The sequence below is a fragment of the Prionailurus bengalensis genome, chromosome B3, assembly GCF_016509475.1.
Source record: "Prionailurus bengalensis isolate Pbe53 chromosome B3, Fcat_Pben_1.1_paternal_pri, whole genome shotgun sequence".
In the NCBI taxonomy this organism is placed as follows: domain Eukaryota; kingdom Metazoa; phylum Chordata; class Mammalia; order Carnivora; family Felidae; genus Prionailurus; species Prionailurus bengalensis.
Window position 1 is genome coordinate 8,135,574 of NC_057355.1, and position 25,823 is coordinate 8,161,396.

Here is a 25,823-nt window from a genome sequence, read left to right on the forward strand (position 1 = left end):
GGCCAATAATTAGCCATAGGATGCCATGATTTAGGGCCAGTTTTTCCATAAGGGAAACCTGGGCCACAAGAGTAGATAGAGGCAATGGGGTAGGGGTTCTATGGAAGGAATGAGGCCAAAGTATGAGTGTTAGTCTTTCCTGAATCACCTAGTATGGGAGCCAAGAGCAGAAAATGCTAGAATGGGTCAGAATTTCTGCTCAGAGTTATGTTCATGATCTCACTCATTCCTTACAAAAGCCCTATAAGATAGGCTTTGTTAACTCTGCTTTCAATGAGGAAGCTGAGGCTCAGAGAGATCATGTAATTATCCTTGGGACTCTGCTAATAAGTGGCAGAGTTGGAATGAGGATTCTCCTGTCTAGTGACAGGAATCCCAATATGTCTAGTCCATTGTACCATTTGATAATAAAGACAGTGAATTCAGAGGTGGGGTGACAAGTGGGCCAGCTGCGGGGTGCTGTGAAGGCCCAGGCAAGGTGGTCTGGGTGTGGGGAAGGGGACAGATGGCTCATTTGGGGCTTTCTGTCTTTACTAGTATCACCATGTTCCAAGAAGTTGTATTTCCTAGTCACAAACCAGCGGTCAACAAAGATGCATCTGTGTCTTTGAGCCACTGCTAGGTCACAAAATGAGAGGTGGACGGACAGTTTGAATGAATTGGGCAAATCTGCCCATCCCAGTTACAACCCTGGGCTCTGACTGAATTTGCGTGTGGCACAAGCAGGTTGGCATGGTTAAGAGCAGAAGAATATTTTACTTAGAGATTCTCTTTTACCCCAAACGTTGTGCCAATGGATTGATACAACCGTATGCTGTGCTGTATTAGCCCCATTTTACAGATGGTGCTCATCACAGCATAATTGTCCAATGGTAAAAAAACAACTTAAAAGTTCAACATTAGAGGAGAATTAAGTAGTTTGAATTCATTCATATAATTGCGTGGGTCATTTATTAAAATGCTATCTACCAGGAGTATTTATTTTTAATAATGCATGAAGATGTACAGGCTATGGTAATAGATGTAAACACATTTGGCTTCTAATAGGTGATTTAAGATATGGGACAGAATCAACTCATTGAGCACCCAACATATATAAGGTATCTCCACAAATATCCTATCACCTAATTTATGCAAAACCCCTGTGTCTTAGTTAGTAACATCGGTATCATTCAGACAGGGAATCTGAGGCTTGTTTTTTTAAGGGTTGTTCCCAAGTTCACACCTCGAGTACCTGGAAGTAATATCTTCAGTCCTGCCTCCTGTCCCCAAAGCCTCTGGAGCGGTCTGCTGCTTCTGTGTGAGAAGAGGCAGTAGGTTCCCGGAGTCTGGAACACTGGTCACCTTAGTGAGATGCAGAAAGAACCCCAATCATGAAGAATAATGAACAGAATGGAGGTCTTATATTTTTATCCTAATCGTTATATTCGCATTGTTTCAGTATCGGATTCAAAGTTTTCTTCCTTTAGGGGGCACATGGGTGGCTCAGTTAGTTGAGTGGCCGACTCTCGATTTCGGCTCAGGTCATGATCCCAGGGTTGTGGGATTGAGCCCTGTGTTGGGCTCTGTGCTGAGCTTGGAGTGTGCTTGGAATTCTGTCTCTGTCTCCCTCTGCTCCTCTCCCAAGCTCACATGCTCTCTCTCTCTCCCAAAGACAAAACAAAACAAAAAACAACTGGTCTTCCTTTATAAATTCAGCCTTTCAACAATAACATTCCTCTTAATTCTCAGTTAATCCATAACTTGAAAATAAACCCTTCTCTTTCCTCTTATCAGTGTCTGGGTCTCCAATCCTAAATTAGTCCTGGGCTGAATTTTCTCAAGGGATGGCAAAAGCTTGTCACTCCTTTGCTGTTTTCAGAAACTTCTTTCCACTCGTGATGATACATATAACAATAGATGAAAACTGGTTTCTTTTTTTTTTTTTAATTTTTAAGTTTATTTATTTATTTTGAGAGGGAGAGCAAGTGGGGTAGGGGTAGAGAAAGAGGGAGAGAGAGAATCCCAAGCAGGGTCTGCACTGTCAATGCAGAGCCCGATATGGGGCTTGAACTCACAAACCGTGATATCATGACCAGAGCTGAAATCAAGAGTCAGCCACCCAGACACCCTGACACCCTGATGAGCCACCCAGACACCCTGATGAAAACTGGTTTCTAATGAACAATAGAAGACATAGAACAGAATCAGAAGAGGAAAAAAAAACCCACTATTGAGATATTACTGCTATTGGTTATAATAATTATAGTAATTAAACTAAGTAATAATAATTCCTAGCAGATAACTAAAATACTAAAACTATGTAATATTCTAACACTAAAACACTAAATACTGAATATATACTAAATAGTATTAAATAATAAAGTGGATGATAAAATATTACAAAAATAATACAAATAATGGCTTAATTTGTATGTCTCATGTAATGTACAATTTCACTTACTATATATCATTTTATTATTATTATTTTTAAATTTTACGATATATCATTTTAATCTACTCTGTTGGATATAGGCAGGGCCCTGGTTTACATCCCAGACACTTTGTAAAAAAAATTTCCAAAGGTATTAGGCTGACTTTATGGTAAGGTTAACACACTGTATAATAGAAAAAGTAAGAGCCTCTAATGATTAATCCATTCCAGATATTTTTCAATTTATATCCAGAAAATTAAATGCAGTCGACAAACATACCTTGGGGATCATGTTAGGCGCTGATGGGGAAAATGAAGACAAACGAGTTGGAGTTCCAGCCTGCGAGGGGCCTCAGTCTTCTGGGAGAGATGAGACTTCAGCTCTCAGAAAGAAGAATGGTTATGAATGATACGCGTGATAGTTCAAAGCTGCTCTAGATGAGATGTTTCCAGGAACTCACCCACTTGGCTGGAGAATATGGACTCTTCCTGACAAGCTGGGTCCCATGTTCTCCAGGCAGACACAGTAGAACATCTTCCTTTTGCTGGAGTCCGACAGGCTGAAGTTTGAGTCCATTTAATCACTTACTGGCCGGATGGTCTGGGACAATTTACTCACTTCTCTGAACCTCCCTGGCTCATCCCTTAACATACATGCAGCTGGGATGAAAGCAAGCCGGCCATGTCCAGCACAGCCGGCCAGTAGGCCCTCTGCAGGCTGGAGTCCTGTGTCTCAGCCTCCCCTCGTCAGGTGGGGTCACAGGTAAGCAGGCTAAGGTGAGGAAACAGCACACATCATATGAAGACATCCAGGGCACTTATTTGGGTTAGTTTTCTAACATGTTTCTAACATGTTTCTAACATGTTTCTAACATGTTTTCTGAGAGCTGAGAGGCTCCTGAGAGGAGCAGAGGGAGATAAGGAAAGAGCATGGACAGTTTGTGCACTAAGAAGAAGAGGGGTGAGCCGCTTCTCGGCAGCCCACTGGTTTGCACGTGACTTCTCATAGGCACCTATTCACCTGAGGGGAAGGGGCCATGTAGGGAGCGGTGACCGGCAGGCATCTCGGGGCAGGGCTCCCCTGGGGGACACCTGATGTACCCTCCAGCTAAGGTCCAACAACTAGTGTCTGAGCCTTCAGCCGAGGGTGCAGACAGAGGCCAAGGGAATCGAGTTTGAAGAGATCCTCTGAATTATGGGAACAAGGGGCCATGAGTGTCACTGCCTCAGGGACCCTGTAACTCTACCCAACATGACTGACAAAACACAGATCTCTTTCATTCACAGCAATGGCTGCACGGCTCTGGCGTCTTGAGGGCTCCAGGGAGAGGTGCCAGTTTTCGGTGGGCTCGGACCCTGATGGGCACCCGTCAGGTCTCACGATGCCTTGGGGAGCAGCAGTCCTGCTGGCAGAACCGGACTGCTTTGCAGGTACAAAGTGGGAGCCAGACACACCTCTGGTTATCTGTGGCGTGTTTTCCAGAGTGCAGAGGGCTGGTGGATTAGGATTTTTATTATTATGTTTCCATTTGATGCTACTAGTAGACGATGTGTGGAAAAAGATCACCCAGACCACAGTGGCACAAGTGAAGGCCCAGGAAGGCCCTGGAGACTTCCCCTCCAGGACCATTCCCCAGGACACACAGATGGGCACATGCATTTTCTTGGCCTATCACCTGGAGTCCCCCGAAAGGTGGAAACCACGTGCTAGATATCCAGGTCTGGTGAGGTAAGCAGGCCATGGTTGCCAGGTGCTACAAACAGAGATATCCTCAGTTCCAGGAGGAAAAAAAAAAATCAGTGGACTATATTTGTTTTGAAAATGTTGGGGGTGCTGGGTGGTTCAGTTGGTTAAGTGTCAGACTTTGGCCTAAGTCATGATCTCATGGTTCGTGCATTTGAACCCTTCGTCTGGCTCTGTGCTGACAGCTCAGAGCCTGGAGCCTGCTTGGGATTCTGTGTCTCCCTCTCTCTCTGCCCCTCCCTTGCTCTCACTCTGTCTCTGTTTCTCAAAAAGGAATCGTCGTTAAAAAAAAAAATGTTAAAAAAAAGAAAATGTTTAGTAGTCTCAAACAGGTCAAGGGAGGTGAATGCTGCCCTAAAAGTGATGAAGAGCAGTGATTTCTTTCTTTTGTTTTATTTAAATTTTAGGGTGTTTTTCTTTTCTTCTTTTGGGTAAAAATAACACATGTCTATCATAAATAATTAAAAAGTACAGAAATTACAGAATTAAATAAAGAAAACATCATCCTAAATCCCAGCATGGCCATCTTGATGCACCTTCTTCTGTGCATATATAACCATATGCACAATTTTACACCAATGATGGCCTACTGTTGTGTACTGGATTTCCCCACCATTCACCAGTATGAAAGAATATTTCTCTGTGTCATAAATAGAAATCTGCATCACTTTTCATGGAAGCTTATTTTTCCACTTGTACACCCTATAATGTACATCCTATAATTTATTTTAACCCAATCCTATTCTTAGGAAACATTTAGTTAGCCTTATAAAATTTTCAGGGTTATGGACAAAGACAAGATGAACATCGTGGGCACCATTCTTTGGCTCTTGTTTGTTTTATTATGCTATAGTCTTAGAAGTAAGATTGCTGCATGAAAGGCTATGCACATTATTGGGGCCTCGGGACGTGACAGGACTAGTCTGTGCGCAGAGCTTCTGAAGAGGTGCCTGGGTACAACCAGAAGGAATGGAAGCCGGACGGAATGGGGAGCCAAAGCCTCAGGTCCTCCACTTCTCAACTAGAGATGATCCAGTTTCATCACTTAACGTTAGCTTGGGCTCTGTGTAAAATGTTTCTTGAAGAAATATTTTCTTGGATTAAAAATATATTTATAGGGGCGCCTGGGTGGTGCAGCCGGTTAAGCGTCCGACTTCAGCTCAGGTCATGATCTCGCGGTCCGTGAGTTCGAGCCCCGCGTCTGGGCTCTGTGCTGACAGCTCAGAGCCTGGAGCCTGTTTCAGATTCTGTGTCTCCCTCTCTCTCTGCCCCTCCCCCGTTCATGCTCGGTCTCTCTCTGTCTCAAAAATAAATAAACATTGAAAAAAATTAAAAAACATATGCATATTTATAAAGTGTGATAACCACAGAGAAAGTCACCTTACCAACGATTGCAACTTGGTCTCACAAATGTATCTAGTGAATGCTTGCTTCAACCTGTGTGCCCTCGAACTGGTTATGTTGTTGATTTTTCAGTGACTCAGGGAAATTATGGTCTCAATTATCATAATAATGATCATGATTTTCATTGAGGTAGGAGGCCCAATTCGGATTTTTTTTTTTTTTTTTTATCAAGGGCTGAGGAAATGCCTTTAAGGGAAAGACTGGAGGAGCCTCTGAGAATAGGACTGAAATTTCAAGATCCCCCACCAACTGATAACATCTTGTTCCTATCAGAAGGGTTGAGGTAAGGGCAAAAGGCAGTCGCTTGCCCCATTCTTTCTTTCCATCCCTTGCCCCATTTCTGCACGAGCAAATGCACAAGTGCACACACACTCACACACAGGAAGCCATGACCTATTCCTCAGGGAAGATGGTCAACAGTGTTGAGGGTCTACCAACCACCTGAGCACTAGGGGTTTTCAAGGCATTTCCAGGATGAAGTCAGAGCTTCTGGCCAGCCCTGGCGAGGAACCCAGAATGGATCATGAACGTTCCTATCATTCGGAGAAGGAAAGGCTTTCAGATCTTTAGTCAAAGTGAGGGAACAAGAGTTCTGCCTAACTAGTCAATTTTCCTAATGAGCTATTAGAAGCTGTTTTTGTGCTGAACACTCTGTCCTCATTATAACCGCGCTTCCCAGAAGCAAAGCTCTCTCTGCCTATTGTAATGAGCAGAACGCCAGAGTGAAACACAGTTTTAATGAGTTACAGCATGGATGTAAAGTGGAACAAGTTACATCTGAGAGGAGAGCACCTCAGAATAAGCTAGGGCCGGTGGGTAATTTACAGCAGTGGAGTAAACCACAAGGAGGTGACTTCTCCCATCAGTCAGGCTGGAAGAAACCAAGTGATCTTTATAGTAAAGTGCACCGTGACCGACAGATGTTAGGAAGGGAGACCTGGGGAGTCCTCTTAGGGCAAAAGAAGGAGAACTTATTGTGATCTCGAGAAATAGAAAGATTGAAGTCTTATACGTGGCAGTATTTATGTTACTCTGTAATGTACCATATTGCCCCAGAGCATGCTGGGAGTGCAAGTGAGCAGAGCTGAGAAAGGAGGGGCTCATTAGCTGGGCAGAGTATGAGTAGGGGTCGAATTGAGACAAAGAGACTAGTGGATGCTGGATCTAATTCATACCAACCAGCGAAAGCTCCCTGCTAAATTTTTAGGAAGTTTGCAAAGTGGTTATTACATACAGTCATTCTTGAAACTTAAATAGTATGAGCTGACAATTCTAAGTACATTATGTTTTTTTTTAAAAGATACTAAATACTCAAAACCCATCACTTCCTAATTATTTTACAACATTTAACTATTAACTGTGCTCTGTAAGTTATTTATATCTATTGCATCCTTAAGATAGAAATGCAGAAATATACAATGTTGTCCTCATTTCTTCCCAACTTGATATTCAATGATCTTTTGTTTTGGTAGCTTGAAACTGCCATGGTGGGAGCATTAACAGGATGGAAATCAACAAACCCCATAAACCAGGGCTTGATGTATTGTTTTCTGGATTGTTGCTGGGGGAGGTCATCAAGAAGTCGTGATCGCTAGTTGACCCTTGAGCTGGCCCCAGGCACCTAGAGGCCCCTCCCTCCCTCTCCTGTCCTTGGAATGTGGGCGTCCCTTGCCTTTCCTGCTCCCAAAGGCTGCTCCAAAGACGCGGCCCTGAGATGGCGTTGTGGGGCTGAGAACACCCCATGGGTACACAAAACTGAACCCAGTTAAGACCGCTTTATAAACTTTTAAGATGTGGCGCGTCCGTGCGGGGATCCACTCGTCTTGTAGCCGCCGCCCAAGACAAGCCTCGTAAGTAAATTCCCTTTGCTTATTAAACCCTCCACCTTCCAACCTAGAATGGCTGCCACTTTATTCGGGATCGGTTTCAGATTATACCCAGGGTGCTTACCAGAGGTTTATGAGCCAACAATTGTCTACATAGAAAGGGATGGAAAAATGTAAATAATGCATATTGAATTAGAAATGTGTCACCTTCTAGCCATTATTTTGTGAACAGAGCACACACGCCAAACAATGTAAGGAAATACCACGTGAAAACTATTATCCGGTTTGGCAAAGAATTCAATCATGTCATTGATCAATGGGTGAAGTTCCCTTTTCAACTTACTTATTGAGTATAAACAAAAAATATCTACCAACATTCACACTGGAACTACACTCATTTATCAATTGAAACCATAGGTTGGTTACAGACATGAGAGTTTGACAAAACTCATGACACACATTCAGTAAGAATCAGTTGGCTCTGTAGAAATTTCAGTGAAGTACACCTGGGTGGCTCAGTGAGTTAAGCATCTGACTCTTGATTTCAGCTCAGGCCACCATCTGACGGTTCGAGAGTTTGAGCCCTGCATCGGGCTCTGCATTTTCAGCGTGCACTGTGCTTGGGATTCTCTCTCTCTGTCCCTCCTCAGCTCTCTCTCTCTGTCCCTCCTCAGCTCTCCCTCTCTCTCTCAAAATATGTAAATAAGATTTAAAAAAAAAAAAGGAATTTCAGTGAGGAGTTGTGTGTAATGTAATATTTCCATAGTATATGCTATATATCTTTTGTATCAGCAAAATTTATAATAAATGCATAAGATGTGTGTATATATGTGTGTGTCTGTGTATATATGTGTATACATACCCAAATATCTCATGTATATCTACTTTTTTTTTTTTTTGGCTACATGGTTGTTAAATTTTTACTAGAACAGGGGCACCTGGGTGGCTCAGTCAGTTAAGCGTCCCACTTCGGCACAGGTCATGATCTCACACTCCACTGTCTGTGGGTTTGAGCCCCGCATCAGGCTCCATGCTGATAGCTCAGAGCCTGGAGCCTACTTCGGATTCTGTGACTCCCTCTCTCTGCCTCTCTCTTGCTCATGCTCTGTCTCTCTCTCTCTCTCAAAAATAAATAAACATCAAAAAAATTAAAAAAACATTTTTTTTTTACTAGAACATCATTGAAGAGACCACTCCCTCTCCCAGCGCCTGTGTGCCTGAGCATCTTTGCATGTAGGGTGCAGACTGAGAGTTTTGGACCGAGGTTGGAATATGGGTCCTGGGTCTGACTGTTTTGTGGTGTTAGATAATCACTCTCACTGAATTTTAGTTTACTTGTTGAAATGGAGACATTAATACCCACCTTAAGGGCTATAGTAATAGGAGATGAGACCAAGTGTTGCATTAGAATAGGGCCTGACAGTTAGCAGGCTGATATTCTTAATTTATGACTGATTATGATTATGATTATTTGTTTTTTTTTTAAATTTTTTCAACGTTTATTTATTTTTGGGACAGAGAGAGACAGAGCATGAACGGGGGAGGGGCAGAGAGAGAGAGAGACACAGAATCTGAAACAGGCTCCAGGCTCTGAGCCATCAGCCCAGAGCCCGACGTGGGGCTCGAACTCACGGACCGCGAGATCGTGACCTGGCTGAAGTCCGACGCTTAACCGACTGCGCCACCCAGGCGCCCCTGATTATGATTATTTGTAAACAAAAATGTTGCAGATCTAGTTCAGTTCCAGACATGCTGAAAGATCTGAGCTTCTAGTTCAGTTCCAGACATGCTGAAAGATGCTCTGATGTGTGGGGAGAAGAGAGACACAACCTTACAAGCCTTTAAAAGGGCTGCTGTCCAATGTCACCAGTGTGTACTTGGCAATTCAGCTCGACTTGAAGATCAGGAAGCAGATTCATGAGCATCTATCATTTGCCAAGTTCTTTGATATACAGTCTTATTTCAGCTTCCTGACAATTTTGTAAAGGAATGTGGACGGTCTTATTTTCCCGTGATGGCTGACATAGTATTTCCCTTCCCATATCGAACTTTGCCATCCCGCCATCAAGAGGTAGAGGCTAATTCCTCTCCCCTTGAATCTGGGCAGGCTTGTGGTTAGCGTATAGCCAGCCAAACACATCAGGGGTGGAAGAACACGATTTGCAAGGTGATGGAGTTTCCGTTTCATTGAGGTTGCTCACCTTTGGAGCCATCATATAAGAAGTCCAACTATCCGGTCCACTGTACTGTAAGGAACCCACACTTCTGGAGGGGCTATCTTTTGGTACCCTGGCTCATGATCTTAAATTTCATGTTCTCCTAATTCAGACTCCAGACACATAAGTAAAGGAGACTTTAGATGATTTCAGGCCTCCACTGTCAACTCCCTCCCAGCCTTAGATCTTCCCACATGAGGCTGCAGACATTCATGGGCAGAGACAAGCTGTCCCGATGTGTCCTTTCCAGATTATCGACCTTCAGAATCTGTGAACATTATCAAATGGTTGTTTTATACCATTAGGTTTGAGGTGTTTATTGTGCAGCGATAATTATTAGAATCAAAGCTATCCTCATACACATTTTGCAGACAGGGAAATTGATGCTTAGAGAGGATAATTATCTTTTATAGTCACACAGCTGGCCATTGGTCATTCACACTTGCTAACTGGACATTCCATGCACTGTATACTAGGCTGCATTGCCCTGCGCATGGCAGCGGGTGTTGGGAACATCTGCTCTAATGACCAGATGGATCCTGGTGGGCCAGGGTGAAGTGGGGAGGAGAAGGCAGGAGCTAGTCACTGTAGAGAATCTGAGGGCATCCGGGCTCCTGTTGGACACAGTTGGCTGGAGTGGTCAGGGGAGCTGACCATTTCGAGAGTGGGGGGCAAGGGGGCTGGGTTCAGACTCTGAAAGCAATTCTCTCTCCTCTTAACAAAAACAAAATAAAACCAAATCCCATTCCTGATGTTTTCATGTTTACAGCTGCTTATTTTATAAATGCAACACGTTTCCACCTGGAGATTGAACTTATGAATCTATTTGACCACATCTTCTGGGGTTATAATTACACGACGTCTAGGTATCAGACCACGCAGGAACTTTCCTCACCTCAGCCCTACTCCTGTGTATCAGGAGATGGCATGTAGCTGGGGGTCCCTCTGAGGTTTCTGGGGCTCACGGGGGGAGCAGCAGGCCTCCAGTCCAGGTATGAAGCAGCTGTGTGAACAAGTCCAGGACTGGCTGTAGGCAGTAGGTAGAGTGATTGGCATTCTTAGCTTTTTCCCTCAGGTCCCCTGTGAGTACCTTGGAGCATTTGGTCCAGTCTAGAGCTGGTCTTTGGGCTGAGGAATCCTCACAAGTTTCTTCCCTTCCTTTGAGGTTCGTTTCTCGCTTAACTGACACCATGCAGTCATCGCTGACTCCCCTGGACACATTTGTGAGACTCTTCCTTGCTTTCCTCCAGAGCCAGGTACATAATTCTCTTAAGGCATCTATTCCATTGTGTTGTTCATTTATTCACTCAGCTCAGTACTACTAGATTCAGTCCCTTCGGGGACAGGGAATATATTTTCTTCACCCTCAATATCTACAACACCTGGCCCAGAGGAGGAACTCGGAAAGTTCACTCATGCAACCAATTTTAATTGGGCATCTACTTCTCAATCCTTTATATATATCAACTCGTTCCTCAAAAACAACCCTGTGGAATAGGTCCTACTGTATCCTGTGATGGTATATTTTATGTGTCAAGTTGACTGGGTGTCAGTGCCCCGATATTTGGTGAAACATTATTCTGCTTATTTCTGTAAAGGTAATTCGGGGTCAGATTTACATTTAAATTGATGGGCTTTGAGTAAAGCAGATTACCCTTTCATGATGTGAGTCGAATCCAGTCGCTTAAGTCTTCAATAGAACAAAAGACTGGCCTTTCTCAAGCAAGAAGGAATTCAGCCAACAGAGGGCTTTTGAGCTTGAACTGCAACATTGACTCTTTCTGAGTCTTCAGCCGGTTGGCCCACCGTGCAGATTCTGGACTTGTCAGGACTTGATTGACCCAATTTATTTTATTAAGATAAATCTTTGTCTCTCTATACACATCCTATCTGTTCTGTTTTTCTAGAGAACCCTAATACATATCCCCATCTATGTATGGGGAAACTTAGGCACAGAAAGGGTTAGCTAGTTACTTATTAGCTGTGTGTCCTGGGTTAACAGTGAATAAATGGAAGGACTAGGACTTGAACCCAAGGAGTTCTGGCTCTAGAGTCAGTGTTCCAAACTTTCTGCATATTGCCAGACAGTTCTCAGTCTTGGAAAGAATAGTGGCAAGAAGACAAAGTTTATGCTAGAGTGGAGCCTGTATTTGAATGGGGGCAAGGCCAGCTTGTGCAAATATTTGCAAAGGGACATGCCTGCTAGCTTCATCCTGGCTTGCAGGAGACAGGTTTATGGAGAAGAGGAGTTCAAAGAGTAAAAAGAAGAATGAAAGAGGTCCAAGGGAAGGGGTTGAAGGTTCTGGAGCCCAGAGGCCAGTTCATGCTAGATTATGTGCCCCAGCACGGGTGCCAGTTGAGCTCAGAAAGCCCCAGTGTCAAAGAGTGATAACTGATTGATTGGATAAGGACAATCGGAGACAGGAGGTTGCCCATATTGGTCTGGTTGGGAGCAGCAGCTTTCCGTATCTGAGTGTGGATGTAATGATAGGTGATGGCGATAGTGCCTACATCTCTGCTTTTGCTAAATCAGCTTCCCCAGGGGCAGGGCTATCTTCTCTTTCCAACCTTGGATGTTCCATGGTTTCTAAGTAAAGTGGAGGACCAGTCAAGGTAAATAAGACTGAACAAGGAATCTTCAGCATCGAATGCCCTGGGTGGAGGCACACAGGAGACACAATCCTCATGTTTCCCAGGCAGGCAAGTACCCCTGGCCCCGTTTCTTGAGGCTCAGACACTGCTGACAAGGAGGACCGAGATGACCCTGTGGCAGCCTATGCCTTTTGGTGGCTGAGGTGCTGTGGGAGGAGAGGAGACTGTTGGAGTCTGTGAAGAGGGTGAGGAGAAAGGGAAGAGCCTGTCAGTCAGCATGTCAAGCTTGCGCCGAGGGTGTCCGTGCAAGACCTCGAGCTCTGGCTAGGTGAGGGGCTGGGGGGCTGGAGCTGTGTGTGGCTGTTGCATGGATTGCATGACTTAATGGGTCTAAAGTGCTTAGAATAGGGCCGGGCACAATGTACATGCTCAATACACATGGGTTGTTATCATCCCCACTGGACCCCTTCTGTTATACAAGACAATACATCCTCTTTGGGGCCCAAATTGGTTTGAACAGGATGTCTGCTACTTTCTACCAAAAGAATTCTCACTAATAAAAATGCATTTTGAGGATACCTGGAATGCTAGGATGACTCACATGCCTCTCCAGGGAGAACAGAGAAGAGGATATGGTGGTCATAGAGGTGAGGATATGTTGGGCATGTGATTGGTTAAGAAGAAGGATTTGAACAAGAGTTTATGGCTAGAATCAGTGGTTGTCAAACTTGAATGTGCACTTGGAGGGCTCCTTAGGACAGACTGCTGGGCCCCACCCTAGCATTTCTGGTTTAAAAAAGTCTGGGGTAGGGTCTCAGGAATGTTCATTTCTAACAAATTTCTAGGTGATGTGGAGGCGTATGGTCTCAACACTAGGAGAACCATGAGATGAGATGAAAGGCAATGATATTTATTTAGTATTATTTAACAAAGTCTTAGCTTGTGCCTACTGTGTTCAAGATGCTGCTCAAAGTGCTTTACAAACACTACCATTTAATATTTTTTTAAGTTTATCCACTTGGAGAGGGGGAAAGGGCAGAGAGAGAAGGAGAGAGAGAATCCCAAGCAAGCTCCGCACTGCCAGCTCCCAGACCCTGATGGGGGGGCTCAGACTCATGAACCACGAGATCATGACCTGAGCCGAAACCACGAAGTGGATGTTTAACCCACTGAGCCACCCAGGCACCCTGGCATTTGATTTTTCACAACAGCTTTTTGATATACTGACTGTCACCATTTTTCTTTCTTTTTTTTTTTTTAATTTTTTTTTTTAACGTTTATTTATTTTTGAGACAGAGAGAGAGAGCATGAACGGGGGAGGGTCAGAGAAAGAAGGAGACCCAGAATCTGAAACAGGCTCCAGGCTCCGAGCCATCAGCCCAGAGTCCGATGCGGGGCTCGAACTCACGGACCGTGAGACCATGACCTGAGCCGAAGTCGGACGCTTAACCGACTGAGCCACCCAGGCGCCCCACTGTCACCATTTTTCAAGTGAGGAGACTGAGCTCAAAGGAAATGCCTGAAGGTTGTTGGTAGAGAACCAGGGGACGTACCCAGGCAGTGTGCGGTGTTCCTCACCTGTATTTCAGGCTACCTCTCTCACTCTTTTATGCTACTGAGGAAATGAATGGATTTGAAAAAGGAGGATGCTTGAATCCCACCCTCAGATGGTGGTTCTTTAGGTTTGAGGGTGGGGGCCTGGGTCTAGGTAGCCCTGCCAGGTTTACAACCGCTCGGATACCTCTGATCCTAGCTCCCGGCTCCCTCGCCCGGTCTGGATTCCCTCAAGAAGGGCCTTTTCTCTGCAGTGTTCTTGGGCACCAGGAAGGTCTGGGGAGGAGAAGGCTCATGTCCGTGGCAGCTATTGGGAGAGCTGGGGGAGCAGCCGCCAGGAGCCAGAGGTTAAATGATACCTCTGAGTAGGACCCGATAAGATCTTGAGCAACAATTAGCACCTCTTAGCGCCTTCCAGCAGCAGTTCCTCGTGCTTTACACTCCCCTCGCTCCCCCCTGCTCTGTTCTGAATCAGCGAGGAAGGCCCAGACCAGGCTGAGCAAAGCAGGGCCAGTGCCCCGGATGGCATTTCCATGGGTTTCCATGGGTGTGTTGATTTATTCTCAGAGAGAAAAGGGAGACCGGGAGTGACACAGCTGCCCCTTACACTGTAAGGTGCTTGCGTGTCCTATTGCACGAACTCAGTTTCTAGAACTGGAAGGGAGCTATGGAGATAATCCATTCCCATCTTGTCCCCCTCACTTCCAAGCCACCATGGCTTCCGTCCTGCAAAGAGGGGACTTGTGTGGTGCAGAGGGCAGAAGCTCTCAGAGAACGGGATTAAAACCAGAGTGCAGAGGGAAACGCTTTGTAATAAGTGACAATCCCAAGGTCGATCTCTACACGAGCCGAGGTTTGAAGCAGAGCTCTTAACCTGTTTTGAGTGAGTCGAGGCATACCACCTCGATTTCCCCGTGACCTTTACAAAGTACAGTTTTCCCTTCACGGGTATTGCAAAGCCATTTTGGTCATTGGGACTAAAATAACAAAAATAACTGAGCAGAGGCATTGGCTTTTGCTTTGAGTTTGTTTTTGTTTAAAATGCCACAATTTCATGTCTCAGGAAGCAGTTCAGACAAACTTGAAATAGTAATGGAATTTTCTTCTATGTGCGTGTTTGTTCATTCTTTCGTTCATCTCTGGTTTGTCGGGTGAGACGTCCTCTGCAGAGAGAGAAAGAGAAGGACGTCCAAACCATAAGCATGACTTCTGGAGTTTACAAAATAGTGGGGGGAGGGGCAACATCTTTAAGGCAGCATACAGTAAATTCGACAGAAGGGGTGGGGGACTAGAATCAGCATTTATTATGAACAGTAACTGCATTAGATGTTTTCTGTATGTTAGGTTATTTAATCTTCCCTAAAACTCTGTGGTGTAAACATAACAGATGAAGAAACTGAGACCTAGGCAGGTGAGGTAAAGTTCCCAAGATCAGAGTCAGTTAGTGACAGAGCCAGGCTCTAACCCTGTTTACTTAGGTTCAGTGTTTGTGTTATATCTGCTCTGCCATGAGGTGTCGGGCACACAGGTGTGTGAGTTAGTAGGTAGATATTGACATACATAAGCACACATACATGTATGTCACAAAGAGGGTGCTTTGACAGGGTGCCTGGTAAAGGACCCATAGGAGAGGCTGTGTTTGGTAGATCAGCAGAGAGGTGAGAATTCCAAGTGGGGGATAAAAAAAAGACAATGATGTGATGGACATCGGAAGGCACAAGTTGGTAGAATCATATGCAGTTCTGTTTGCCAGGGAGACATGGATTGTGTGGGGAAATAATGGGAAATAAGGAGGAAGAAGAAATTTGTGGGAAAATACCAGAAAAAGTTGAATGCTGAGCTCAGGATCCTCAACTCTGGGTGCTGTGGCTGTTGGGTGCTGATAGATGGCCATCTGTCACGATTTCACGCAAGCCTGCCACTCTTACCCAAGGCCTGGTAGGACTCAGTGTGACCCATTGACTTGCTTCAGATTGCTGGCTGACATGGCTCAATTTTTATGGAGTGATGTCAGCAGCACAAGCTCTTTGTCAACTCCGTTTCAGCCATAATAAGCATTAACACTGGGAAGAAAACCCAAACAGTCTTGAAACTGCCCCCTTGGTCCCTTCCTTCCAGGTAACCTGATCCCAGAACATCCCCCACAATACTGAGCATCACTGAGGGCGTTGCAAAGACCCGCACCAGTGCCACCAAAGGATCTTTTTGACATCCTGCCTGTTCTGACTGCTAGGTTCCCCTCACTCTCCACCTCCTCTACCCATGCCTTGTAACATCCCCAGGGTTTCCCCTCCAACCCATTCTTCTCCACCTTCTCTCTGCTTAAAGACAGTGCCCCTTCCCTTCTCTGGCCACCTTGTGAAGGTCACTCACCCTGGCATCGATTCATTAATCCTCATGCTATGTACTTGCTTAGTTTACTTAGTTTAATTCATGAGATTTGTTCAGTGTTGTTATCTGCAGTAAATTCTTTAGCAAGAAAGAGGATTAAAGAAAAATCGCCTGGTGTGTTCCTCATACTGATTGTAATGCCCACCCCTTGGTGTTTTCTTTAGGCAAAGTATGATTGAGTGGAACATATAGGTAAGACTTTAAAGAGAATAGGAAAAGAAGATGTCACCAAAGGCAACAGCCTTATGGGTAAGTGTGGAAGGGAAGGGGAGAGGTATAGTGAGTGTGTGTGTGTTGGCTGATCCCTGTGCACAACCCCATATTGCCTTGATTTTAACTGAATGGACACCTTGGGTCCTTTTAATGCCAGCTGGTGGGCTGACTTCTTTGTCCAAAATACTTCCTGTACCCTGTTGGAGATCTACTTTACGTCTTTTTATTTAAAAAAAAAAAATGATTCCGCTGTGAACCAAATGCATTGGGAGAAGTGCTTCACAAGACATCGGCTCCACAATGAAAGGAAAATCTGTTGTCGTCAGATGGCAGAAGGATAATTGAAATATCATCGGATACATGCAGTGGGGACAGAGAAAAGGACAATGAACGATGCCTGTGTGGGATAGGATTAGGCAAGATTTAGGAAAGACTGCGTAGTAATGCTGACATTTGAGCTTGACCCTAAAGGACTTATAGGGTTTAATCAGGAACAATAGTGAATAGTGGAAAAAGAGAAGGGACTGGAGGATATTCCAAGTAGAAGGAATAGAGAGCATGTACGAAGGCATCGAGACCAGGAAGAACAAAACACACAGGCAATGGTAGGAAGGTCATTACGGCTGACGTTATGTATAAGAAGAAAAGGGATGAAAGGCAACAGTATTCTCCTTGTCTGCCTTGCAGCTTGTTGGCTGTGCTGCTGCTACTGCAAGTTCATCCTTCTCTTCCTGGTCATTAGGGCTTAAAGTCCTCAAGCCTTGATCCTGGATCTGCTTTTCTTCCACTCTGTCTTCCTCCTGTGTAACCTCATCCATGCCCTGTTTGAGAGTGACATATGAGAATGACATAGGAGTTCATATTTCTAATTCAGGGTCTGACTTCTAGCTTAGACCCTTAGGCCCCCATATACCATGGGGAAGTCTCGAAGGCACCACATTTGGTTAAACACTGAGCCCATCATCTTACTCTCCCCAACTGTTTGCTCCTTCAGCGACCAGCACCACATCTAACTTGTTACCCAGATTGAACAGTATCCCGGCCATCGTCCCAAACACCTCTCTTCAACTTCCACATTCAATTCACCACAGCTAGTGCTGGTTTTACTTCTTCAATATCTCTCAAAACCATCTCCTACTCTCCACTTCTATCAAGTCCGTGGCAGTTGAAATTTCAATTTCTTGCCTACACTATTCTAACAAGTCCTGACGTGTCCTCCTGTTCCTACTCTTAATCTCACTATAACTTAAACTCTCCAGTTCAGATTAAGGGAAACCTTAAAAAATAGGAATCTGAACACAATGGTGGATTAGAGGGCATGGACATTTCTCCCAGTATACAACTACATGCGCTACATAAATATGGCATGGCTGATCTGGGGGAAAGGAAAATAAGGGAGTTCTGTGGGGATTAGGCATTAAGTAAGAGTGCAGATCTGCAGAATCTGGCACCTGCCGTGGTGGTTTATACTCTGGGTTTCAATGGACCATGTATCCCAGAAAAATAAATCAAAGACTGCCCCAACACAGGACAGGAAAAACAAAAACAAAAACAAAAACAAAAACAAAACAAGGCTATTGTTCTGAGATAGCCAGAATAAAGCTGAGACTTATAAAGAGTGACATCTGATGATATAAACTAGGAAAAAAAATTCTTCTACTGAGTGAGACAGTAGGAATACATGCAGAGTTTTTCACTGACCACTCAAAGAGTAGGGAAAAAAAGTATCCTTGAAGTATTACTATTTTCAAGTCTTTATTCAAAGCTTGTGGCCTACAGAAACAAAACCCAAGCTTAAATATACATATTTAAATAATTCAAGGTTAGTCATTCCCAGGTGACTTGCAAAAGCAAACCAAATGCTATGTGGAGGAACAAAAACCCAGGCTTCAAAGGATTTCCACAGATAAAAAGAACATAACTTACATAAAAAATAAATTAAAACACATGAAGAGGAGAAGTCAAGATGAGCAAGATTAAGCAACAAAACAAGACAAAAAACAAATTCATAAACAGACCCATAAAGACTGCATGTATTAGAATTTAGATAACAGAATATCAAGAGGAACTTTAAGAAATATGAAGAAATTAGGAAAGGAAGTATGGGGAAAGAGTCTTTCAAGGTTGATGTGATGCATAGGAAGAAGAAACAAGTTGAACATTCTAGAAATGAATACCTTAATAATGTACAATAAGCTATATCATAGTTTAGACGCAGGTGAATAGAGAATTAGTATAATGGAGGACACTAGAGAATGAACTGCAATCTAAAACACAGAAATTATTGAGAATATAAACAAAAGGTCGGAGAGATGGAAAATATCAAAAAATTAAAAGAGATATTGAAGATACAGTGAGAAGATGCAATACATATCTGATGGGAATCTCAAAGAGAGAAAATAGAATGAAGGAAAGTCAATACTTCCATTGCTAATGGTTAGGCTCCATATTAGTTACCTATATCAATCATTAAGTACAGATAGCCCACATTTAAAATCAATGAATGAATGAATCAATCAATCACACCTAAAATAAATTAAATTTGTTCTTAAATGCATTTCAGTGAAACACAGTGTAAAATGCAACTTCTACATGGAGGTTACATGGACATGGAGAAGTTCTGAAAAGCAGTTAGAAAAAAGACAGATGGCCTACAATGAAATGGCCATTAATATCTGATTTCACAGAAGTAGCAGTGGAATGAAGGAGAAGGTGAAATTTTATCTTCATAGTTAAAATATTTTTCCTTTTAAAATATCTCTTCTAGGATCAATAAAGTAGGAAGATCTTTTCAGACAAATAGAAACTGAAAGAATTTACTACAAGTAAACTTCTGTAGAAGGAATCTCAGGAGGAAAAAAAATGTTACCAAGAGGAAGGGAGAGAAAGGTACCAGTAAATAGACAAGTAAATGTAAACAAATATCAGTGGTTTAAAACAATAGAGCAATGTATATTTTGTGTGGTTAAAAAGAAATATTAAGCTAAAATACAAACAAACAAACAAACAACAAAATAAGTCAGTCCAGGGTTAGTTGTTAAAAATTAAAGCATTCGAAAGTACCGGTGTTGTTTGAGAAAAGGGTAAACACTCTGGCAAACTTTAGATTTTATATTAAATATACATGTTAAAATTTCTAGACAGCACTTGCCAAGTAGGGTTTTTAGTGATGTTGAAAATGTTCCATAGATCTGCAATATTAAAAACAGAGCTATAAGGCAGATGTGGCTATTGAAGACTTGACATGTTGTGACTGAGGAACTTAATTTTTTTTTTTTTTTTTTAATTTTTTTTTCAACGTTTATTTATTTTTGGGACAGAGAGAGACAGAGCATGAACGGGGGAGGGGCAGAGAGAGAGGGAGACACAGAATGGGAAACAGGCTCCAGGCTCTGAGCCATCAGCCCAGAGCCTGACGCGGGGCTCGAACTCATGGACCGCAAGATCGTGAGATCGTGACCTGGCTGAAGTCGGAGGCTTAACCGACTGCGCCACCCAGGCGCCCCTGAGGAACTTAATTTTAAATCTTATTTAATTTCGGTTAATTTAAAATTAAACTTACGTGACTAGAGGCTACACTATTAAACAACATGATTCTAAAGTAACTATATATTTTTTAACTCAGTTTAGAGGAAAAATAAGGATTATCTGTTTACAATCAGATAATCCCAAAGAGGGCAACTGAGAAGGAAAATAAAACAAAAGCAAAAATGAATACCACTTAAGCCAAAGATGCAGAGCTAGTAAGTAGCGGGACCAGGGTTTGGATCTTGATTTCTGCGGTTCTAAATAGCATGCTCTTAGTCACAACAATGTCGTTCCATGTGTTGATAGGTTGATTAAAGACCACTAGGAAGAAAGAATACTAATCAGAGAGGTAGGCAGGGCTTTTATAGCATCCCATGTCTATATTGCATAGCAGCTTGCCTGCACTTTCGGATATGACCGCTATTAGTACATGTGTCCCTTTCTCTCATGTGATAGTTCCTGAGGAGCAGGGATGGTGCTTATCCACTCTGTGTGCATCCCCTCCACTCGGAGCTCGGTGCCTACCAGTGAGAACTGAACCGCAAAGCTGTATGTTAGGGAAATTCATTGAGGGGATGTGACCACCAGTGGACAGGTGAGCTGGACCCAACCTCTTGGAGGCTCCTCACCCCAACCTCTGTCCTTGGAATGCGTGTTCTGATTGCCTTCCTTGCTCCCAGAAGCTGCTCAAGGACACGGCCTTAAGATAGATGCGTGGTGTTGAGATCTTCTGAGAATCAGTTAAGACCTCTATATAATTTGTTTAGATTTGTTATAATTTGTTTAGATTTGGTGGGTGAGTGAGGAGATCTCGCAGCTGCCCATGACAAGCATCGTAGGTATGCTGTCTTTACTTTCCACTCTCTAATGCACTCCTACCTGTCATTAGGTTTTACACCCCAGGGAAGTCTTTCCTGATATCTTTCAGTTGAGCCATATCCCCTATTACATGCTCTTAAGGCATTAGGTCCCTCTCTGTCTCTCTTTTAAAATATAATTAAACTCAGGGTGCCTGAGTGGCTCAGTCAGTTAGGCATCTGACTTCGGCTCAGGTCATGATCTCACAGCTCGTGGGTTCGAGCCCCACATCGGGCTCTGAGCTGACAGCTTGGAACCTGGAGCCTGCTTAGGACTCTGTGTCTCCCTCTCTCTCTGCCCCTCCCCTGTACACACGCTGTCTCTCTCTCCTTCAAAAATAAATAAACATTAAAAATATATATATAATTAAACTCTTTATTTTGGAAATAATTGTACATTCACATGCAGTTTAAGAAATACTACAGAGATCCCACATTCCCTCTACCCAGTTTTTCTCATTGTAACGCCTTTCAACACTATCGTACAGTATTACAACCAGGATATTCTTACTAATACAGTCAAGGTAGAGACAGACCACTCTCCTCCTCTCTCACCCCTTGGTCCTTAATCAGCAGCAACTGCTAATCTGTCCCTGCTTCTGCAATTTTGTCATTTCAATAGTGTTGTATAAATGAAATCATACAGTATGTAACCTTTTGATATGGCTTGTTTCAATCCACATAATTCTCTGGAGATTCGACCAGTTGTTCCTTGTCTCAGCAGGCCACGGCCTTTAATTGCCGAACAGTATTCCGTGATACAGATGTAAGCCCAGATCGGGAAGCATTCATTCCCTGAAGAATATCTGTGTTGTTTCCAGTTTGCAACAAATGAGCTGCTCTAAGCATTTGTGGAGGCAGTGAGCGTGTGTGTGTACGTGTGTACATAGAGCTTCATTTTCGTAAGGTAAATGTTCAGGCTGCAAGTGATGAGTTGCATGGTAGTTGTACCTTTGGTGTTTTTCTGTCACCATAGTTTTTCAGAATGTGGTTCCATCTTACATCTAACCTGTAATATATGAATAGCCCAGTTTCTCTACATCTTCATCAGCATTTGGTAGTGTCACTATTTTGTATTTTAGCCGTTCTGATAGATACATCATGATATCACATTGTGGTTGTAGCTTGCATTGTATAACGGCTAACGATGTTAATTATATATTCATACGTTTACTTGACATCTGAGTATCCTCTTCAGTGAAATGCCTTCTTATTATGTCTTTTTCCATTTTTATTTATTTTTTTTTTAATTTTTTTTTCAACGTTTTTATTTTATTTTTGGGACAGAGAGAGACAGAGCATGAACGGGGGAGGGGCAGAGAGAGAGGGAGACACAGAATCGGAAACAGGCTCCAGGCTCCGAGCCATCAGCCTAGAGCCTGACGCGGGGCTCGAACTCACGGACCGCGAGATTGTGACCTGGCTGAAGTCGGACGCTTAACTGACTGTGCCACCCAGGCGCCCCGGTCTTTTTCCATTTTTTAAATGGACTGTTTTTTACAATGAGGTGGAATGTTCTTTATATATTGTAGATACTAGTCCTTTGTTAGATATTTGGTTTGCAAATATTTTTCTCCATCTGTATCACGTCTGTTCATCCTCTTAACAGTCTTTGGCAGAGCTTAAGTTTTTGTTTTTAATATATATGTATTTTAATGTTTATTTATTTTTGGAGAGAGAGAGAGAGACAGAGACAGAGACAGAGAGAGAGGGAGACACAGAATTCGAAGCAGGCTCCAGGCTCTGAGCTGTCAGCACAGAGCCTGACATGGGGTTTAAACTCATGAATGGTGAGATCAAGACCTGAGCTGAAGTCAGACTCTTAACCTACTGAGCCACCCAGGTGCCCCTTAAGTTTTTGTTTTTGATGAGATCTGATTTATTATTTTTTCCTTTCATGTATCATACTTTTGGTGTCAAGTCTAAGAACTCTTTCCCTAGCCTTGTATTCTGAAGATCTTTCTCCAACATTTTTTTCTAAAAGTTGAATACATTTGCCTTCTATATTTAAGCCTATGATCAGTTTTGACAATTTTTATAGCAAGTTGAGGTTGATTTTTCTTTATGAATATCCAGTTTCTCTGGGAAGGCTAGCTTTCCTCTACTGATTTGCTTTTGTACTCTTTTCAACACCCACTGGACATTTTTCTATGGGTCTATTTCCCTGATTTCTATTATTTTCTGTTGATCAATACATCTATCCATCAATCAATATCACACAGTCTTGATTACTGTAGCTATATAGTAAGTCTTGATGTAGAGTAGATTGATTTCTCCCAGTTTATTCTTATTTCTCAAAATTGTTTTAGCTATTCTAGCCCCTTTTACTTATATATTTCAGAATAAGCATACTTATATCTACAGGTCTTCTTGCTGGACATTTGACAGGAACTGTGTTAAAGCCATATACCTATCTTGGGAGAATTGACATCTCTATTATATCCATGAACAATCCATCCATGAACATGAGATAGCCCTCCCTTTATTCAGCCCACTTTTGATTTCCTTTATCAGCATTTTGTGATTTTCAGCATATACGTGCTGCACATGTCTTGTGAACTTTACACCTAATATTCCTTTATTTTATTCAATTATAAATGGCAATACATTTTATATTTTGGTGTCTATGTTTTCTTTGTTAGTATATAGAAATGCAGCTTATTTTTTATGTTTAGTTTGTATTCTGAGAAAGTACAGAAATCATTATTATTTCTGAGAGTTCTTTTGTAGATTCTTTGGGATTTTCTACATACAAAATTATGCCATCTGCAAATAGGGGCAATTTTCTTTCTTTCTTTCTGATCTGTGTGCCTTTTATTTCCCTTTCTTTCATTACTTCATTGGCTAGAATGTGTAGCAATATTTTGAATAAGGGTGAAGAGAGCACATAATTCCTTCCCCATTCAAGATCTTAGGTGGGGGGCGGGGGAAGTATTCAGTGTTTCACTATTAAGCAAAGTGTTAGTTGTAGGCCTTTTCGTGGATGCTCTTTATGAAGTTGAGGATGTTCTCCTCTATTCTTATTTTTCTGAGTGTTTTTAATCACTAACAGATGTCAAATTTTCCCAAAGATGTTATTCTACATTGACTGATGTGAACATGTGATTTTTCTTCTCCAGCCGATTAATAGGCTGGATTACAGTGATTTACTTTCAAATACTAAGCCATCCTTACATCCCTGGAATAAACTTCACTTAGTCATGGTGTATAATTGCTTTTACATATTTCTGAATCTTATTTGCTAGTATTTTATTAAGGATGCTTAGGTTTATATTCATGAGGTCATTGACTTGTAGTTTTCTCTTTTGTACGATCTCTGTCTAGTTTGGGTACCAGGTTAATATGAGCTTCATAAAATGACTTGGGAAGTACTCCCTTTTCTTCTATTTTCTGGAAGAGATTTGTGTACAATTGGCATTATTTATTCTTTAAATATATGGTAGAATTCTCCAGAAAAGCTGTCTGGAACTGGAGATTTCTTTTTGGGAGTTAAATTCATATTATGAATTTGAAGTCTTAATGGTTATATGGCTATTAAATTTATATATATTTCATTTTCTGCAAGTCACAATTTTAACCATTTTGAGGTTTATAATGTAGTATTTTTTTTATCGTATTTTCAAGGTTGTGCAACAATAACCACCGTCTAATTCCAGAACGTTTTCATTCACATTAAAAACAAACCTTCTAGGAGTGCCTGGGTGGCTCAGTCAGTTGAGCGTCCAACTTCGGCTCAGGTCACGATCTCATGGTTGTGAGTTTGAGCCCCATGTTGGGCTCTGTGCTGACAGCTCAGAGCCTGGAGCCTGCTTCGGATTCTGTGTCTCCCCTTCTCTTTGACTCTCCCCAGCTCGTGCTCTCTCTCTCTCTCAAAAATAAATAAACATCAAAACAAACAAGCAAACAAACAAAACAAAACTTCTGCAATGAGCAATGATTAATTATTCCTCACTGTTCCTGTCCTTGCCATCACGAGTATACTTTCTGTCTCTGTGGATTTATCTATTCTGAGTTATTTCATATAAATGACATCATATGATATGTGACCATTGCTTTCACTTAGCATAGTGTTCCTGAGTTTCATCCATGTTGTGGCATGTACCAGTATTTCATTATTTATGCCTGAATAATATCCCATTGTATGGAATATATTTTGTTTAGCCATTCATCAGTTGATAGATACGGGCTATTTTCACTTCTGGGCTATTATGAATAATGGTGCTTTGAATATTCATTTAGAAGAGTTTTCGTAAGTATATGTTGTTAATTCCCTGGTATGTACCTAGGAGTAGAATTTCTGGGCCCTCTGATAACTTTAGGTTTAATTTTTTGAGGAACTGTCAAAATGTTTTCCAGAACGACAGCATCATTTTCATTTCCCTCAGCAATGTATAAAGATTCCAATTTCTCCTTACCAGTTGACACATCATTGTTGATAACTTTTTAAAATTTTAAAAAATATTTATTTGTTTTTGACAGACACAGAGAGACAGAGTGTGAGTGGAGGAGGGCAGAGATAGGAGGGAACACAGAATCCAAAGGAGGCTGCAGGTTCTGAGCTGTCAGCACAGAGCCCGAGGCGAGGCTTGAACTCACGAACTGTGAGATCATGATCTGAGTTGAAGTCAAACGCTTCACCGACTAGCCACCCAGGCACCCCAATAATTTTTTACTGTAGTATCTTAGTGAGTATGAAGTAGGATCTTCTTGTGGTTTCTATTTTCATTTGTCTAATGACTAGTGATGTTGATGTATTGGCATGTGCTTATTGGCCATTTGTGAATATTCTCCAGAGAAATGTCTGTTCAAATTGTCTGGCAATTTGTTAATTTGTCTTTTTATTGGTCATTCAAAAGAATTCCATGTATATTTTAGATACTAGAACTTTATCAAATACGTGATTTACAAATAATTCTCTTCTTTTGGGGGTTTTCTTCTTACTTTCTTGATAGGGTGGATTGAAGTAGCACATAATTTTTAAATTTTGATTATGTGCAATTTATCATCTTGTGCTTGTTTGTTTGTTTGGTGTGCTTTAGGCATCTTATTTAAGAAACCGTTGCCTTGTCCAAGGTGATGAAGATG